Below are 21,314 nucleotides of genomic sequence, written 5' to 3'. Positions count from 1 at the left end.
CTGTTGTCACAATGGCAGGATTTCCTTCTTTTTAAAGGTTGAATAATACTCGATTGTATGCACATATCACATTTTCCTTATCCATGCATACATTGATGGATATGTGGGTTGTTTCTATGTCTTAGTTCTACTTTTAATTTTTTGAGGAACTTCCATACTGTTTTCCATAGTGGCGGTACCAACTGATGCCCAGCATTATTCTAGGTTCTTTCCACTATACCAGTAATGAACACAACAGAAGAAAATCCCTGACTTCATGGAGTTTTCATCTAGGTATTTTTAAAGGTGATAAGTGTTGTGGGAAAAGAAATGAGAAGAGAGGAAATAAAGGAGGCCTCGATAGTCCTAACTGAGAAGACAGGTCTTAACAACAATGCAAAGACTTTAGTTTTACTGCAATTGAGATGAAGGTTTTTAAGCAGAGAAATAATTTTTTTTCTTTTTTTTTTTTAAATAGCTAATAAGATAATATTATTAGAATTGGGTGTCAAAAAATAATAGTTGATTTCATTTAAAGGAAAAAGATAGTACTATAAAAAAAAATGTGCTGGTGGATAGGGCTATAAAACTACCTCAGATCTAGAACCCAAAATAATAGCTAACATGTGCAATTATGGCAGGTATTAATCAAGGGACCTTACTACCCCTCAAGACAACTCCATATATGTGATCATTTTCACAGCTCAATAATTAGTCCCTTATCCATTTTCCAAATTCTGAACATCTGGCTTAAAGGAAACCAATTCAGTAACAAAATGTGACCCAGATTCACACAAGATACCTTATAGTTCTTGATTTATCCTACTTGGCAAATACATACATGAAGAAATATTAACCCTCAAAATCTAGGTAGCCTTTAAATATCTTAATTAATGAAAAATCATAGATATATCTATATATGTATACATTCAAACTGTTCTGTTTAACTGCCCTATTTTATTTAGTAGAATTATACCATATGATTTATCACAAATTAAAGCAGTCATGCCTTAAAAGAGTAAAATCCTATCAAGCATATAACTTAGAGTAAGATGGAAGGTATGAATCTGCTGTTACAGATTTTGATTTTGATCTTACAGTATAAAGATATGTATTTTTCATACAACATGCCCCCTAAACACTGGCTAATTGCTTTATCTCATGTTCAACCAAAGAAAATTTTATTTATACTAATGACGAAAGGAAAACAGGCTGATTGGGATCTAGTAAAAATATATTAGCACCTGACATGGCATCTTTCTACTGGGTTTTTAAAGATAATTTTAACTCAATAAAATTTAACTAAAGAACAGTCTTTAAAAAATCTAAGATGTAACTCTACAGCTGTGTTTGTCTAACAGAGTAGCCACTAGAAACATCTAATATAGAATATTAAAATGTGACTTGTTTGAATTGAGATGTGCTGTATGTGAAAATATCCACTGAACTTCAAAAACTTTAATATGAAAAGTGAATGTAAAATATCATATAATTTCATATTAATTATGCAATGAAATGACAGAATTTGGCAGATATTGGGTTAAATAAAATACTGATTAATTTTACCAGTTTCTTTTTCCTTTTTTAATGTGCCTACTAGAAAACTTGTAATTTTATATGCAGCTCACATTACATTTCTACTAAAAAGCACTATTCTATAGTAAACACTGAGAAAAAGATTAATATAAAAATTTTCAAGTACTTATGTTCTAGAATGAATAATTTCACTTTAAAACACCAAATAGATTAACATAAACACAAAGGTAGCAAGAAACAGTCATCAGAAATGTTGAAGTTTTTTTAACTCAAGTATATCTATTAATTTAGATATTCAAAGAGGTATCCAAAGTTGAACAATAAAAATCATCATATAAAATGTCTAATTTGTTTCGAAATCCATTTTCAGTATTTTCAAAGTTATAAATATTTTCCTTCACTAGGGTTAGGACTGATTTAAGTTTCATAAATCAAGTCTGTCACAATTGAATCAGAAAATAAGCAACTTATCTTTAAGAGGAAAAATTTATAACTCTTAAAAAACAACTTTAGAGTTTATATAAAGTTTGTGAAAAATAAGTCCATATTAAGATCTATCATTAATAAAAGATATGCTGATGGACATTTCCTAAATATCCTTAAAAGCATTCCAAGTCTCTATTATATTAGACATATACATATATCAGAATTCAGCAGTTCTATTCCTGTGCATAAATACCTATCAGATATGAATGCTTATTTCTACCAAAAAATACAAATAAGTTCAGAGCAGCCTTATCTGTAAACCCAAATTGTAAAGATATTCAATGTCCATTTATAGTAGAAGGGATAAATGGTGGTATAACCACACAATGAAATATAGATTTGGGGGGGCGAGGAGACAACACAAATGGTACAAACATGAATGACTTTCACAGACATAATGTTCAAAAAATTCACACGAGTTCATAACTCATGATTTCAAATGTATAAAGTTTCAAAAATAGCCAAAACTAATGTATGGTAAATACACCAAAGACTAGTTTCTGTTGTGTGGAGGGAGTACCGACTAGGAAAGACAGCCTTCTGGGGTACAGTATACTTACACAGAGTATGCTTATGTAAAAAAAATCATTAAACTAGCAAGTAAGACTGTCTATTTGACTATATGAAGCTATACTTCAGTAAAATGTTTTGAGAAAATAAGTAACATTTTTTTAAAAAGGGCCTAACATATGAGTTATTTGCAAAAGAATTACTTAAAACCAATTCCTATTCTGAAGTTACATGAGAATTTGTCTACTTAACCTTGCATCAAAACTTAACTTCTTTGCAGTTTCTTTATAATAAAAAACAGTAACCAGTTCAACGTTATTCAAACCTACTCTTAATTTTGTGACTACATAACTTTCATAAATGGATAATTCCTAATGACTTTACAAGCATAACAATCCTCTTTATAACAAGTATAACTATTTGAATGTTTATATCTTCAAATATTTAACTGTAATAGTTAATTCTTATTTTCAATTTAAAAAGATAACCTTAATTCCCACAAAATCCAGTTTCTGATCATATTTCTTTCATTGATAAAGTATATACAGTAAAAATTAAATATTTGGGGTTCATTTACAAGTTCTTTTACAATCCAATATGCTTATTTAAATGTCTTACTTGTTTTTACCCTCCTCCTCATAAATGAAGGAAAAAATGCTGCTTTGTCAATAGTGAATAATCATGACATAGTTTCTACTTTACTAGTTCAATAAAATATGCTATGGAAACATAAAAGACTATATTCATCCCGTTCTAGAAATTCATACTGCTTAACAAGGGATTAAGAAAATTTGTAAAACTGATTTTTGTGTTATTTCAGGCAAATACAAATAAATCATGAATATCCAGTAAATAATATGTATTAAAAGAAGTTGACCTATTCACTACAACTTTAACAAATATATTATTAAATGTATTTATGTGTCCTTTCTTCATCTGTTTCTATTCTAAACAAGAGCACTGGCAAGTTTTTTTAAAAGGAAAACACAAAAGTCTTAGGGGAGGTATACAGGTGGGCACTTCAAAGGAAACACTGGATATGGCTGAAGGGAACTGTGTTCACCACTGACTAGCCAAATCGCTAGTATATCCACATGGAGTCTTGAGGATGCAAAGACAGAACACAAAGCAAGTAAGTTTCTCAACTGATGATCTTACTATCCTTCCTTCCTAGTAATATATCACATGTCCTGAGACTTAGGGACAGCAAGTAGATGATTTATTATTACTACATCAATTTAACCACATGTGATAATACTGATAGGGAATTTGGTAAACAGATGATCAGAGGCAGAGTCAGGTGACATGGCTGAATATGTCCATGGATCCTGATGAAAGTCTGATGTTGAAATACAGGTGGCAGCTGATCCTTATACTAGAAAGTAGATCTGTCATAGGCAGAAAGGACTTTAAGACTGCCTAATTATTTAATGTATATTTCACACTATCTTAAATAAACAGGAACCTTTTAAATTTCATTTTTGAATTAAAATATTCTTTTAAATAGTTCTGTACTGAAAAGGTAAAATGTAAATACTTCAGATGTTTAAAATAGGCAAAATTGGTTACATCTAAATCAGATTTCTTTTACTTACATTAAATTCAGAATTTACCAACACTGAAAAGTATCCCTCTCCTGTTATAAATGTCAAACAACTAGTTTATCAATATCTGAAACTTAAAGAAAAATAAATAACAAAATATGGCATAATATTCTTTCTTTCCTATAACTGGAAAAGCTTAACTACATTTACAAAAAAAAAAAAAAAAAGGAGCAATAAGACAAAATACAATACCTTCTGGATGTATTTCTCCCACATGTTAAAATAATGGGTCCTGAGAACAGAGTTCTTAAATAGCTCACAATCCAAACACTCCCTGAAAATTAAGAGAAATAAGTGTTACTTCAAGTGCATATTATCTGAAAAAATTTCAACAGCACGTTTTACAACAAAATCTGAACTACTGACTAAAATAAACTATCTCGAAAGACAACAAAAAAGATGTATTGCAATATAAAAAATATTCTTAATTATATATGTATTCCTTGGGCACAGCTGTTGACATCTGATGACTACATCTACATTATAAAATTATTTACCAAAATACACTACCTGCCTGTTTGTATACTATGTAAACACTATCAGTTATTTTCAGGGATGTGAAAAGTTAATGTCAATGATGAAGAGGAATTTTTATCCAGAATTCTGAGAGAAAAGTATTAAAATTATTTGGTAGTCAATAGAGTTTGAAACGCCTAGTTTTGTTTTGTTTTTTCCTAGACCACGAGAAACAAAAAAATGTTAGTCAGAATTAGAACCGTCCTAGATACACAGTGACATCAACTTGTGGGAAAGTTTATACTTTCAGGAATAAAAATGAAATAGTTCGGGGCCAGAAAGAGACATAGCCTACATTTTAATATTGTGGTGGTTGAGGAAACTTTATATTGATCAAGAGGCCAATGGACAGACAGTGAAGCTAGCCAGTAATAATAAGGCATGATGTAAACTCCCTGATTCCACTCTACTGAACATTCCGTTTGCAACATTCCATTTGCATCAGCCACTGCACTTATACCTGGTTTACATTTCTAGAATTCTCGACTCCTATCCTATACCCTACGACCTGTTCTCATGGATGATAGCTTAGCCCCAAAAATAATTTCATAAACCTGAACTTTAACTTCTCAAATTAAAGTAGTTATTTTTCATTATTATTTCATTTTACCAGTGCCTTTCAGTCTCCTTAAAACCATACACAGGTACCAAAAATGTCTTTTAGTGATGTTTCTTCAACATTCTAGCAAAGCGGCTCTTTAACCACTGTTCCTCTAGGTCACTGTCTCTGCATCTTGTAAATTTATCATCCATCTTTGAATCTCTCAATACCTGGCATGGTGCAAGCTATAGAGTTAATGCTCAGTAAATGTCTGCTCAATGAATCAGTGAGTCTTAGAGACTTTATCAATTAATACATCATGCCAAAATAAAAATAATACCATAAAAGGAAAGAAAGTTATATGGTCCAACTACAACAAAGAATACTTGCCTTTCTTTTATTACTTCATTCTCCCATACACCCTCCTTCCGTTTTTCCCTCCCTCCCTCTCTCACCCATTCATCATCAGCAAGACTCTTCTAGTATCTATGTCAATGCTCCCCCAACCCCTACAGACAACCAGCTGAGCTGGGTGGCAGGTCTCCTTCAGGTATGAACTGGGACTTTAATCCTGTTGTCCAAGGTCCTGCACCAACTGGTATGATAAATGAACATTAGAACAAATCCACTAAGCACATACATCAGCAGCTCCTATGCTATCCTCCATCAGAAGCAGGGAATGTCACCTATATGTGTAAGTCAAAGATACCTAGAATCATAACGAAGGGCAAAATGTTTCCAAAAAGTAGACAGAAGGCACTGCCTTAAAATAGAATTATTACTATTATAACTGAAGAAACCTCCTAGTAATTAAAAAAAAAAAGCATTATCATTTCCTATTAGGATACTAATTTTTCAGCGGCTAAATAAAAACATTACCAAATCAGTTTATGTAATAAAATTTAACCTTATTCTGACCTTCCTCATAAAGCAAACAAACCTCTCTATCCAATAAGGTTCCATCTGAACTATGTAAGATGATAAGCAATACCTTAATTGCATTCATTTACATGACTTTGAAACTATTCTGGGCTGAAGTCACTTGACTGCAAGGTCACAGAATATAAAAAAGTAAAATGTATGCAATTTACCGAGGAGAAATGATCTACTTAAGACTGTGGTAGCACACTCTCCCTCTCTCATTAGGAGATACCAAATGCTTATTGCAATCAACAGGTGCAGACATCTCTATTTGAAATATATCAAATATATACACATTGATTTTATAAATATATTATAAAATATACTAAGAATATACATTTGAATATATTCATCACATATTATGGCTTCCTTACTAAAATTAATTTGCCTGAATAGAGGCAAAGGACAATTCTATACCCTAACAACATTTAAAATCAAAACATGAAATAGGGCTATTATATTTTCCAGTGTCTCATAAAAATTTCTAACAACTAAAATTCAGGTTACAAAGCCATAAAAAAATTTAGGACAAGAACTGCAAACACAAGATTCTAAGTACAGATAATCCCTGACTTCCAATGGTTCAATTTACGGTGCGTATGCAAAAGCAATATGCATTCAATGCGAACAGTACTTCAAATTTTGAATTTTAATCTTTCCCAGATCTAGCAATATGCCATACGACACTCTCGTGACACTGGGCAGTGGCAGCGGGCTGTAGCTTTTAGTCAGCCATGTGATCACAAGGGTAAACAACCAATACTCTACAATGTACTGTCTTGCCAGCGTTTTGGGGATATTATGTTTTGTGTTTTTGCAACTCATCAAGTCTACAAAATGCACATTGGTGATTCCTGCTTCTGGTGAGAAGAGAAACGTGATTATTTTTGAGATGAAACCCAAGATAATTGCCCAACTGTAGGCAAATATAAATTGTTCTAAGCACATTTAAGGTAGTCTAGGCAAGGCTTTGATATTCAGTAGCTTACATGTATTAAATATACTTTGATTTATGATATTTTCAACTTACAATAAGTATATCAGGACATAACTCCATCATAAATTGAGAAGTATCAATATATTAACAGTTCCTGCTTTCATTTTTTCCCCCTAAACAAGCCTACGTTCAACTAACTTGCTAAGAGGAGCAGAGTTTACATGTCTCAAAGCTATTACCATCACATTAGTAAAAGAAAATACACTATACTGACAGAAATTGACTACCACAGATTACAAAGGACAATGTATATTAAAGCCTCAGAATATATCAAAACATGCAAAACAAGTTAACTATACAAAATATTTCCCTTTAGTTTAGTAAAATTTTAACATACACTAGGTATTACCGGAACTTGAGTTTACCAGAGAAAAGAGAAAGAAACTGTTTATATTAGCACAAAGGTAGAACGTCAAATATTTATTTTAGGTTTATTATAACATCGCCAGGAAATTCATTTAAGAAGTATGTCAATTAAATTAGATAAATCTCCCACATTTAATTTACTACCCACGTACTTTTATACTACTCAAGCCAATCTTTTGCAATTTAAAGATGATTTAATGAATTTATGCTTCTAACCTTTTCTCCTTTCATAGAAGGGCAAGACATTTTTTTTTATGTAAATCTGTATTAGACTCAAATCGTTTCAATTGATGTTACTCCACAAAGAACACAAGGATGAATTCATATTTATTTAAGTACTATATTGCTAAATAAACTCCAATACCATGCTGTCGCTTTGTCCTTTCTAAATGAGAAATAAAATATCTCAATTTCTTTCAGTAAGTTAAGCCAATTCATTCTGGAATAGCTTAGTAGTAAAATAAATACATACATATATTTTAAAAAGTATCAGTTACTATTATGATCCATATGTAACTTTCAGTGACTATATCTTTAGATATTTTAATTTTCTTTCTATGAGAAGTAATTCAGGGTCTCACAAAATATATATACAGCTGACCTTTGAACAACTGGGGTTTGAACTGCACACGTCCATGTAAATGTGGATTTCAGTAAACACCTGTGCTGTTTTTGACCCTCAGTTTGGAATCTGATGATGTGGAGGGCTGACTATATGCATTGTTCTACACCATTTTATATAAGGGATTTGAACATCCGTGGATTTTGGGATTCATGGGGGTCCTGGAACCAATCTCTCTCCAAAAACAAGAAACAACATATGTTTTGAGGGAGTCGAAAATTATATACAGATTCTCAACTATTCGGGGGTTGGCACTCCTAACCCCAACATCGTTTAAGGGTTAAAACTATGTAATAGGCAATTCATGGTTCACGTACTTTGATAAAGATAAAATAATAGGGGCCAATCAGAATCTTCTAATACTGTCTAGTGTTTCGGGTTATATTTTTATTTGAACTCAATCACAGGGTAATGATAATTTTATGACAAAGACAATTTTTTGTTATTTCTCAAGCACTTTCCTCTGTCTACCCAAAAGACTGAATGCTTATGTTTCCAAAGCTGATTATGATCACAATATCTAAAATTCTATTTCATCCATATAAAATCAGGATTTTCCTTTCCTTGGATACATTAAAGCCAATTTGTGTAACCACAATCCAGCCTTTGTGTATCTTTAAATGGGCTACAACTTTGAACTGAAAATAAACTATATGAATGGCATCACTCTTACAGCACTCAAAGTTAAAGAAGTCCAAGTCTAGGTTTAGGCATACTTCATTTTAACGCAATGCATCAATTTCAGGTGAGCATACATAGTAAATCCTATCCACAAAGCAAGTATGTGTGTGTGTTATGTCTCTATTTTCTCTTTTCTCTTCCCTCTTCCCCAGGAGGTCAATGAAAAAATATTACATTTTTTAAATATCTGTGACGGTATGGAAGTAAACTATCCATTGGTCTGAAAAAGAGGTACCTAAATAAAGACAGCTACCAATTCTGTATGTAAAATTAATCCTGGACTGACAGAGTTGCTTAGAACACTCAGAAAAGAACAATGTGACTCCAACTATAGAGAATAAGCCAAAAACACTCCAGAATATCAAGTGTATGTAGAGTAGGCCATATCTCCACTGAAAAACACCTGCTACAGTATATATTAATTCACAGTCCCATCTAGGAAATATTTTTATTACTCTTTCACCTGTTCCCTCACCCCGTCTTGCATTGGACTCCATAAACAGCAAGTATCTCCCATTATAAAACAGTTGGCGGTTAAAACAATGAGCCAACAAAGAAAGGACAATATTCTATAACTGACATTTACTGCATTGGCCTTGGACTTCTAATCTTTACCAGACAGGCACACAAATCAATCCATCAGCTCATAAAGGTGTGCTTTTTTAACCTCTGAAACAGATGGGATTGGCCAGAAGTGTCTGGCATGTCAAACTGCTAATCACTGCTGCCCTTTGCACAAAATAACCCACTTAAGTTGAGGCATGGTTGCACTGTAACCGACATTAGTCTGTGGGAAACCCATTTAACTGTCACACACTCCTGCCACTCCTGTTCTCCCTTAATTAAGCCTAATGCCTTATGCTTTGACCTTTTGTTCTAGCCTATTAACCCTATCTAGTACAAGTTCAATTATGCTAAACTAAAAACTTTGCTATAAAATATTAAATGTCAAGCTCAAAAATTCATAAGGGACATCCTCCCAGCCCTTAGTTCTATACACCCTGTTACTCAGTGCATGTGACAATAAAACCTCACTTTTGGAGTGATACTGATTCTTATGAAGCCTCGAGTAGAGAAGAACCAAATTATTATTCTAGTCCACTCCTTCCCTTATTTTACAAACAGAGGCCAGGAAACATTAAATGGCTCACCCATTTCATAGCTTCAGAGGAGCCACACTGAACCCTATCTAGTCTCCAGTTCTAATCTCTTATTCTCCGTGGTATTCCTGATTAATAGTTAAACTACCCAGCAGTGTGCAAAGGATACTAACATTTTCACCACAAATTATTACCTTTCACCATTCCTCTAGACTACACTACATAAATAGACCTAAAGCAAAAGAAATGAACACATCAACATAGTTTAGAAGTAATTTTTTCCTTTCCTCTCCACACCAAAACTTTCTAGCCCCTCACTACTTATTTTTTTTCTTAAAAGTAACAATGATCATTGAGAACTGCTAAATTCTGTAACACTCACAAGGCAATATGCATAAATACAATTTTTTTTCCTTCCTGATGCTTCATTTAAGTATTCAATAGAGCAAATGACTTAAGATCCAGAAAGCAATTACAACTTGCTACTTATCCCCAGTGGAAAAATTCACAGCTGGATGTCTTTAAAAATATCTCTTTTTTATATCTATATGTATTTGGATTGCTGTTCACATTTACCAGAATTCTAAAAAATAAAAACGAAAAACATTAAAATTCACCGTAAAATAAAATCAAATGCAGTCCAAACTAATGCCATCATCACAGGGGTATTTTAGTTTTAGTATCTACTAATGTGTGCTAGTTCTCTCTCCTTTTACTTCATACAACCAGAAAGAATTTTACTACTTTTGCTGTGACACATGAAAACAATTTTAAAGAACAATAACATAAAAAAAAAAAAATTAGATTTCTATGATTCAGGTAAGGAAATGCAAATTAATTTTAGATTTTCAAAAGATTTAGTCATATTTTATCTTTTTCGTTGACTGCCCAAATGCCCATTTTTGCCTATTTTCAATATTAACCAATATTGTCATTTTTGCCTTTAGCAACCTGGAACCTTACAGGTTAAGGTAGTATGCCATTAAATGGAACATATAATATTTCAAAAGAAAGATCAGGGTTGTACTAAAATGATAAATAAGTCCAATGACAATTCACTACTTTTTAAGGTATAAAAAGAGAATGTGGCACAAGAGTTTAAAACTCAAAGTAAGTATGTTCATGTTATTAGAATGATACATAAAGACATATAAAATGTAAAATACATTGAGGGATGAGAAGTCAAAGCTAAAACAAACACTTGTACAGAGACAACTATCAGGAAACTAATGATTTAGATTCTCATTTTCCTTTTTAACTGCACTGGCTAATAATCTTAATTTAAATGAGACATCATGCCTTAGTTACAAGTCAGTTCATAAAAACAGAAATTAAGTTTAGATCTCTGCTGAAGAATCCAACAATAGGAAGTTCATACTAATATACAGAATTGATATACTCCATAAACATACTAACAAAAAACAATTAAAAGAAAAGGCAGTTCAGAAATTCAGGATCAGCACTGATAAAAGCAGAGTGAAATATACCACATAAATTATAAATCTGTTAGTTTTTCTATCCTTTTACTTTGGACAATAGTCCGTTAGCCTACATATCTTCTTTTGCTATAATTTACAAGCATGTGAACACAGATAAAAATATATGAACCATGAGAAGAGATAGTTTTTGTTTACAAAAGACATCCACTTCCATGAAGTTTAGTAAAAAAAAAAAAAAAAAAAACTATCTTCACAAAGCAAGAAACTGAGATAAAGTTGTTTTAAGAGCATTTGTTAAATCTCAATGCTGTAAAAAAATCTCAGATAATCTATACATTTCTTTTAGCTTTGAAAATTGGTAGTCTAGAAATTTCTGAGCTCCATTTTAAAATTGTTTTTTTCTGCCTTAGCATTATTAATCTAGTTGAACATGATAATGTTCTAGCAGTCAGAAAATTTACCTCTAGTAAAGAACAAACCCTAATTTATAAAAAAAAAATAACAAAAGGGCTTTATATACTACTTAAGTCTTATATCTTACTGGTTTGAATCAAGTCATCCCTGATACTCTATAACTTTTAAGATTACTGAATGCCAAAATTAACACTAAATATAAGATTTTGAGAGACCTCCATCATCCCAACCAGTCAAATATAACACAATTAAAGATGTCAAGCTGGTGGATCCTATGACTACTGACTTGAAGTGACTAAAAACCCTGCCTATTAGGCTCTAGAAATATTTTGTTTCATTTCCTTAAATGCTGACCCCAAAGATTTTGCTGAACATGTTTTCTAATATATTGTAATCTGTGTTTATATGAAGAAACTTCACATTACAAAACAATTTCTAGTGCCAAGTAATTATAATGTCACCTACAGTTAGTGTCACTTTTTCCTTCATAATTAATATGCTTGGAAAGAAGATGATAAATCTTAAGGAACAAATATGATGCCTTTTAGAAGTTCTAATTTAAATAGACTAAAGAAAAAAATGTAGAATAGCAGCTATTATGCACGTTACACGTAATAATTAGCAGCTAATATATACATAAAGACTCCATTGCTGACACCAAAAAAGCCAAATTTTACCAATAGTTGGGATTGGTATAGTTTAATTCCACAAATGTTTGTAACAAACAGCTTTCTATGTGCCAGGCACCTACAGCATTGACATACACTGATGAATGTGTCCATATTCATGGAGTTTACCAGCTACTGAGGGAAACAGACATTAAACAAGGGTGATTATTACAATCAGGGGTACAAAGAACCATGAGAGACAATCCGATCTTGTTAGAGGATTCGGGGCTGTAGTGAGTAGCTACATGTTCTTGCCTACTGTCCCATGAGTGAGAAAGTTCTTTTCCAATTTGCTTCACCATAGTCAGGAATGTGTTCAGTCTGTGACCCATATAAACATCTACCATTTGGTTTCCGCTTTTCCCTGTTTTCTCTTTTGCTTTCTTAATTTCTCAATTGTATATTTTTTTTTAAGGGGGGACAGGGGTATGCATGTGATACAATGGGGTAAATGCTTATTTATCTTACAAAATATTTGTTATTGTTGTTAATTTAAAATTTTCTAAAACATTTATTGTCTGCATTTTATATTGGAAGAAATTGAGCCCCTAAGGATTTAAATAAATTTTAAAACTTATACATCTAACTATTGAGTAAATCCAGGATGAGAAACCAAGTCTTGATTTATTTCACACTTTTTTGTTTGTTTGTTTGCTATATGAATTTCGTAAAGAGGGGCTTGTGTACCAGATGTTAAGGAGTAGTTAATAACCTTTGTAGTGAATCCAGCAGTAAAGTCCAGGCTGACCCCAAGGCAGGGTCTGCGGTAACCAGAAGGAGCAAAGGCTAGCTACTTTACCCTTGTGTTTGTAGCTTGTTTTCTCATGCTATTAAAACGTGTTCTTCAGAACAGTCTTATGATTCATTTGATATTCTAATACTTGGAAGGTACTTTCTTGGCTGAGAATTTAAAAAGAGAAATTTTACAGTACAGGTATGTATGCGTTTGTTCATGCAGCAGCTTTGGTTCTACATATTATATACATTTACAGTTCTATTTAAAAATCAGTAGAGGAACTTCTATTTGTAGATTAAGAGCCAGCTACTTTTAGTCAACTACTGTGATGAGAGCACTCACAGGCCAGCTCTACTTACTACTGAAGAGTATGAATGCATTGTTCACCTTGTTAGTAAAATGCTGCTCTTACCTACATGGTAATCCATGACTGACTTGAATCACCATCACATTTTCTTCTGGTGTGTGTTTGTTCTTAACTTTGAATTTTTTTTTTTTTTTGCTTGAGCTTTCAGAAATTGAAGTAATTTCATAGAATCTTTAGATTTTCAGGTTGTATGGGAATTTGATAAAAGCTATGGATGTTCTGGATTTAAGCATAGTTGTCCTAGAAGTACCTTTTCCTACTTCCCCATTTTCAAGCAAATCTGTTTATAGAGGCATCTTGCTTAATGAAAAGCACATAGGACAGGTAGTTGGTGTGGACTGGGAATCAAACAGTGATAAATGCTACCATTTAGCATTTGGGAGGGTAAAGAGCCTACATAGCTGCCCTTGGTGACTACATTTCTCCCTTAAGTGCAGGGAGCTGGACATCAGCTCTGAGAACTAACATCGAATGCTGCAGCATCATATGTTGGAAACGATATGCCTTCCCAGTAAGACTGGTTTCTGAGAATCCAGGCTGGGCAAACTGTATTTGCTGCATGAGTTCTATGGCTATCAGTTTGGGAGCAGGGTTTTTATGACTTTCTAAAAATCGAATGGAGACTGTTTTTCTCTTCAAAAGGTGGCATAATCTCATAAAAAAAAGCAAATTATTATCAATGAGATTTACTATGTAACCTCAAGCAGGTCGCTTAGGCATCTCCCAGACTAGTTTTCTTTATCTGTAGAATAGAGAAAATTATAGCTTTATGTCACCAGGGAAGTGTAAAATGGCCAGCACAACACCTAGCATGAAACAGCTGCCCCAAAATCCTCTTCCCCCTGTTCCTCCTCCCAATAAAAAAGAAAAGGCAAAAGGCAAGTAAAGTACCTAAATAATAACTTTTTTACGCAATCATCTCTACTCCTTTTAAAACCACAGGCTTTACTGCTTACTGTCAAAAACAGCAGATATTGATGTATAGAATCAGAATTTCAGAATTTAGAAATCTAACTTTGTTCTACAGTCTACAGAAGTTGCCCAGAGGAAAAAAAAGGACTTTCCTTTTATCTGTATCTTACAATGTTTTTGCAGCAGAATCTAAGATAGAAAAGTATGTGTGGAATAAGAAAACAAAAATACTTTTTAAAAATATGTTTTTCAAAAATCAAACTCAGCCTGCATGACCCGTTGTGTAAATATTGCCCTTAGAGGGGGGAAAAAATGCAACTGTGATTAATTCATTTTGAGGATATTTCTTATAACTCACTTGGGAGTGTTTCATATGTTTTCAAATACTTTTTCTTAATATGCTGTACCTTCTTCTGTCCTCCTTCTTTCTCTTAATTTCTCTTCCACTGTATAAATCTACCACTACTTGTAGAATATTATAAATTCATAAATCGAAAATTCAAGAATCAAAAAAAAATTAAGACTGTGCTTTTCAAAAACCAGTTATAATCCCTTAAACATTTCATCTCTCTTGATTTCTGGATTCCTCAAGAGAAAAGTCCTTGTTTTTAATTTTAAATTTCTAATTTTCAAACTTCCATTGTGTCTTGTTACATGTCAGGCTCTCTCATCTGTATTATGACATTAAATCACCAAAACAATTATAATACTATTCTCATTTTAAGATTGCACATAAATGCCATTTCCTATCTTACTACTGCAATGCTAAATTATCATCTGATTTTTTTTAATGAAGTAACATATTTAAAATGTCCACGTGCTATGTACAGTATAGGCAAACTCAACAATTAAAAGCACACAACTACAAGAACCTAGCTTATCCACTATATGGCTTAAGCTTTTACCTATCTCAAGATGATGACCTGATGTTTACTTAGTACCTTCACACAGCTGGCAAAGAAAGTAAAGGTAAAATAATCAAAGCATGATACTGACAACAGAAACTCCTAATTCCTTAGTTCCTCAATCCATTATAAAATTATGGATTGGGGGGGGGGGGGGAAGTAGCCCTGACTATCGTGACTGAAAAAATGACTTTCTTAATTAGAAAGGGTGAAAGACTCCTTTCCATCAAAGCTCTAAATAAACACTGTCAAGTCAATGAGAGTTGTCCTGGTCCCTGTGGTATCTTAAGCTGATGACTCAAATTCCCAGCAGGCTTCTAGTTTAAGATTTTTTGATGCACAAAGTGACTTGGAATTTAAGGCAAATAAGGGTTTCTTCCTTCCATCCTTAAAGATATTTTTGCTAAATGACACAAAGCTAAAGAGAAAAGATGGGTTTTAATTTAGAGCTTTATTCCCTAAGGTGTACAAAGTTAAAAGTTTTTCGGAAGAGAGTGAAGTATGCTAGCTTTGAATTTCAAACATAACTTTAACCCTGTCAGAAAAGTAATTCTATTTCCAATTTTCTTAATGAAATGTTTTGTTTTTTTGTTTTTTTGTTTTTTTTACCTTAGCCCTATTTACTATGAGGAGAGGAGAGGAGGGGAGAGAAGGGGAGGGGAGGAGGGAAAGGAGGAAAGGAGGAAAGGAGGGAAAGGAGGGTGTAGGGAGGAAGGGATGATAGAGGGAGGATGGTAGGATGGATGGTTGGATGGATGGATGGATGCCACAAGCACCCCTTCCCGGCCAAAGTTTCAACATATTCTGGAGTTCTGGAAATTTTTTGATCAAAAAACAAATCAGATTAATTATAATTTCTTTATTTTTTTTTAGGAGAGGCAACCCTTGGTTGACCTCACAGATTGCAAGGACTTTGTCAGTTTACAATCCCTTATTTTTTTTAATTTTTACACCTATAGCACCTGGTCGTCCTAGGTGGTCTCCTATCCAAGTACTAACCAGGCTCAACACTGCTTAGCTTCCGAGATCAGAGGGAATCGGGCTTGTTCACAGTAGCATGACCATAGACTATAATTTCTTTAAAAGGTGATTATCTATAGCATTATCTTCAAAAACAATCTAAAAATCTAGTATGGCCTTTAAAAAATATCTTACTACTACTAAGTAAATACAGTGGAGTTCTTTTTTTCATAACTCCAAAAAGTGACTTTTTTCTACATTTTCGAGTTGCCAATCTTCTAAATTCTTCAAATGTGCTTCTCATTATATAACTCCTAGAGTTCTAGGCTAAATGTTATCCCTAGCAGGGTTCAAGGTATTAATTTTAACAAAATCCTAATGCAATGGTAAAATGTATCACATTTATTTTTTCCTTATCCTTGTTTTTCTCAATATCTTATAAACTTAAGAAAAATGATCTTATGTTCCTAAAACACCTCAAGTTTTATGATGCTTTATTTGTGATATCTGCAAAATAGTGTAGGCAATTTGAATTTCAAAGTTCATAATGCAAAGTATGTACTATAACAGTGACAATAATTAGTATAACATCCTACTTATCTCAATACCTATATTTATTATAAAAAATTAATAACACCCTTCATACCTGTAGCAAAATGAAAGTTCTCTCCTAAATGAACTAGTTTTTAGAATCCTAAATATCCATACCCATCAAATGTGAACATTAAATTTCAAGGGATAAAAAGAAAAAAAAAAAAAACAGATGGGCATCTACATTGTAGTTTGCAAAGAAATCCTGATAAAGACTTCAGAGGTCAATTTGGTCCCAATTTTCCCTCTACCTTGAATCATATGATAATGTGCTTAAAGAAAATATTTTTTCTGTAGTTATTTACATCAAGTTATTTTTATCAGATAGCCTATTAAAAGGTTCTCCAGTTAACCACTCAAACCTCAGCTCTCTGTTTTCCAAGTTCAGTAAGACCCTTGGAAAACACCAGATCTTAAAAAAAAAATTTTAAAAAGTAACCTAATATTAATTCATTTTCTTCCAAACAAACTATAACTCCTAGTTCTACTCTGGTAACCAATTTTGATCTCTATCTAAGATATAATTAAGCGGCATTCGAAAACAAAGTGCAAATGCACAAATAGGGAATTTGTCATTTCCCCCTCAAACAACTACCAGTTATATAATATTGCTGTCCTCATAAAAGGGAATCCATTACCATCAGCAATTCATGTCCCTGCTTCAGCATCAGATGCAAACAGGATACGGAAACAAGATCTCCCTCCTCCATTTACTTTTTGTTCATTCCAACCTCTGGACATAATCCTCAGTTCCATTCCATTGGCCTGCTTCATTATCTGACACTCCTGATTTTTACCTTCTCAAGTCTTAGTGACTGCCCTAGTGTTACATTTCTCTGATTGCTGTGTTGTCTAAAAACTACAGAATGATTATGCTCATTCCCCCCAATCCCAACAAACCCCTCAAAAAACTTCAACTTAAGAAAATACAGCTTGAACAATTCAATTCAGATTCGAGCTCGTTATCTTGAAAGTCTCACCCTATTCTGTTAAAAATGTTTGACTTTTCAGTAGTAATCGAAAGTTGCTTTTCATAAAAATATATCTCTAGTTGGAAGATGTGGGCACAAAGGGCTTTGTTAGAAAAGTAAATGCTTTTTCCCCCCAGTCTTCGACCACGTAACAGTAAATCACTATTAAAACAAAATGAAACAAAACCCACTCTGATTGTGTATCAGCCACCTGAAGTGGCATATGGAAAAAGCACAAGAGTAAAGAACCTTCACTCCACCTCAGCCAAGAAGGGAAGCAACAAATAAAGGCAATTTTCGTAGAAGAAAACATCCAAAGATGTAGAAGCTATTCATTTTAGAAAAGGGGAGAAGAGAGAGAGAGCAATAGAGAGGCTTATGATAGACAGATAAACTAAAATTCCTTTATTAACCTAACTTTAAAAACCAATTGTAAAGTTTGAAAAGCAAAACTGAACCTATCAAAATTTAAAGTGAACAATTGTCTTGATAAAAATGAGATGTTCTGAACTTATTTGGGGCAGAATTATCTTTTAGCCCCATATATAAAACTATTATTGCTTTCTCACAACCTTAAAGTTTTAATATTAAAAACCTAACCCCTTTATCCTATATCATATATACTAAGCCATTCTGGTTTAAAATTACTTCTATGCCAGCATTTTCTAGTATTGTTTTTCAATGAAATCTGTACAATTAATAATAACCTTCTCTCATCTTTCTAGAGAGCCAAGGATGACACATCTCCTTATCTCCCTGTTTGTTCCATTAGATTGACATATTTTGCCTCATCTGTCACCTTCCATAAAACTCTGCTTTCAGATACGAGTTAATTCATTTTTAGTTGTCCTCAAAGTTCTAAAATAGTGATGTTTGACAGAATTAATACAGTGCTCTAGTTCTCTCTGTTCAACTGGTATTTAATTAAAGATCTTGGAGGCCATTTTTTTTCTCAGGTTATACCATTTAAAGAAGGAACATTACTTCCTCCATGGATAATACGAATACACCACACTACATGGCAACAAAGCTGCCTTCCTAAGGTCTCCCATTTAACAGACTGCTTTACTATGTATAAACTACCAGCAAGGCAGATTATCATTTTATTTCACTTTGATTTTACTTTTCATATTTTTGAACCACAACTCTACTATACCCTACGTTCTCTTACCTTAGAATTTCCAGAATTTCTGGAGTTTTAACATTCCCGTTTTTGTTTCATCTGGACTTCAAAAAGCCCTAATAGCATTTAATCTGAAGATTTTTGTATCTCTGGTAACAATGTAGAAAGTCTTTAGGCAATCAGAGCTACCTTGGAGCACAAACTAAAAATTCCTGTTTTAAATTCTTCTGAATTAACAGCTTTTGGAGAACAGCCCACTCTGGTATGTCATAACTTTCCATTCTAAACGTAGCATGGATAATTTAAATTGGCATTTGCTATTTATTACACAAATAATTGTTCTTTTGGATGGCCTTTTGTAAGCTAGCACTTCCTAATCATTTTTTAGCTATATCGGAACCACAAGAGACATGTCAATTTAAGCAAACTTCAGAAGCAATCCACTAACAAACAGACTCTAGGTGGTGGTATAGGTTATTTTTTATCATGATGTTTTTCTTAAAAAGAATCAAAAGAGCCTTTAGTTTCTTTCACAGACACTTCTTCATTGGAAACTAACACTATTTTAGGGTGTTTAAATTAATAAAATCCAAGTTATGCAGAGTTTAGAGACACATGCAAGAAGTGGGTCTAAGTTTTCCCATAGGCGTTAAACTTGGTTTTCAACTACCTCAAAGGCACTGCAGAGAACTCATTAGAATAAAACCAAACAATGAGAACTACTTTTTTTTCCCCTCTCACTCACCTAGGGCAGATTCAGGGATAAGTATGGAAAGAGGTTTTTCCCCAGCAGAGTATATGAAACAGACTAGAGTAACATTTCTACAGCCTACAGAGTAGTAGTTGTTCCACTGACCGACTCTTCTTTGTTTCCAGCTACGAATTCCAGAGAAAAGTTACTATTGGTCATGAAGCCACTAGTCTCAGAACCAATAAAACTCAATCCACATTACCAAATCACTGGGCAAAACCAGTATAACTTACTTCGACACTGAAAAACATTTCAACATACTCCAGGCAGCTGAAGCACCATTTGTTTAAAAAGTCAACTTATTTCAGTGTTTCTTCAACAAAGGTAGCAAACTGGTGATTAAACATTGAATAATTACATCAGGAAGATGCCACCCACTTGTTAAACCTATGATTCACTAATAAGCAGGTTCAATGCAATTCATAACTTTAAAGAATGAATTACCAAAACCCTTTGCTTCACAAATTCTCTCCAAAAATGTAAAGAGCATCTATCATACATAACCGTTTTTTACTTCGGACACATATAGACAGTTTCTCTTCCTCTAAACAGTTCCCTCCACCACACACAATCACATTTTAATCATTTACATTACTGGAGAAAAAATCCAACTCAGTTCCACCAACTGAATGAAACGTCCTTGTACCTGGGAACGTCTTATACTTCTTTTCCCCTAATAATGTCTTATTAAAAAATATTTTAAAATCTCAAAAGTATTTATCATTCTGTTCTTTTACTATCTTCTGAACCCAATTAAGTCATTAACGAGATAGATGGTAGAAACTCCTGTAATGCTTCAGATCAACATGTGTCACAGGCTCTCAGACAGTTGATTCCTTTGTTCCTTCAGACTGAACACCAACTCTTGATTAAAATTTGGAAACTACTTTGGAAAGGATGGGAGAGTTTGTAGGATATTCCCAGAGAAACCCACTATAAAACAACAACATTCACTAGTAGTAAGGAGAACACAGACGTAAGAGGAGAGAAAAGAAGCCTCCTAAAGCCTCCCAAGACCTCCATGGGTTCACTCTAAATGTGAGCCCGTTTCCTGGCTCAGGGATGAGGCGATGGCTGAGGCCTCGGGTCCAAGGTGCCTCACCCTGGGGAAGGGAAGGACAAGTACTGACGGGCCGGGCCTTGGGGTCTGGCAGGAGCCGGGAGCGCTGTCCTTCTTCCTACTCACTTTTCCCCACCGGGAATCCGGAGAGCTCTGAGCAGGGAGGCACCCGGGCCAGAGGCGGGGAGCTGCGCCCGGCGCCGCCCAGGACGCCCGGGGCAGCAGGACCGAGAGCTGCGCGGCGAGAAGCGCCCCGGACTTGGGGCCGAGGGGGCAGCCGAGCGGGGCACGACCCCTGTCTGGTCACCCAGCCACCCGTGTCCCGCTCGCAGGGCAAACGGCGGCCGCCACTTGACCCAGGACCGGCCGGCGAGCCCGAGGCCAACTCCACAACTTGCCGGCCTCGCTGCCGGGGGCCCCGAGTTCCCGGGGAGATTCGGAGCGGCAGGAGAGGCGGGATTCCCCCGGAAACGATTCCTCCCGCCGCCGAGCCCAGCCCACCGTCCGCATTCGCTCCCGCGGCCACCGCGCTGGCCTCGCCGCCCCGACGCCCCCACG

General features: G+C 34.2%; 1 protein-coding gene and 1 pseudogene across 8 annotated transcripts in view; both read right to left on the bottom strand.

The window, feature by feature from the left end:
* NRIP1 (nuclear receptor interacting protein 1) overlaps positions 1-21,314 on the bottom strand; it is an 86,263-nt gene that overhangs the window by 63,617 nt on the left and 1,332 nt on the right. For 6 of the 8 annotated variants that reach the window (XM_011374260.2, XM_011374258.2, XM_023519978.1 and 3 more), the window contains exon 2: positions 4,308-4,389. The gene's annotated coding sequence lies outside the window, so the exon portion shown is untranslated. Of the gene's footprint in view, positions 1-4,307; positions 4,390-20,798; positions 21,202-21,314 lie in introns of those variants that run through there. The other 2 variants (XM_011374261.2, XM_011374259.2) reach the window with 2 other exon arrangements.
* Positions 16,251-16,369, bottom strand: LOC111729017 (annotated as a pseudogene).

The sequence above is a fragment of the Pteropus vampyrus genome, unplaced genomic scaffold, assembly GCF_000151845.1.
Source record: "Pteropus vampyrus isolate Shadow unplaced genomic scaffold, Pvam_2.0 Scaffold242, whole genome shotgun sequence".
NCBI lineage: Eukaryota > Metazoa > Chordata > Mammalia > Chiroptera > Pteropodidae > Pteropus > Pteropus vampyrus.
The sequence above is the reverse complement of the archived record's forward strand: the minus strand, read 5'-3'. Positions and strand labels throughout refer to the sequence as shown.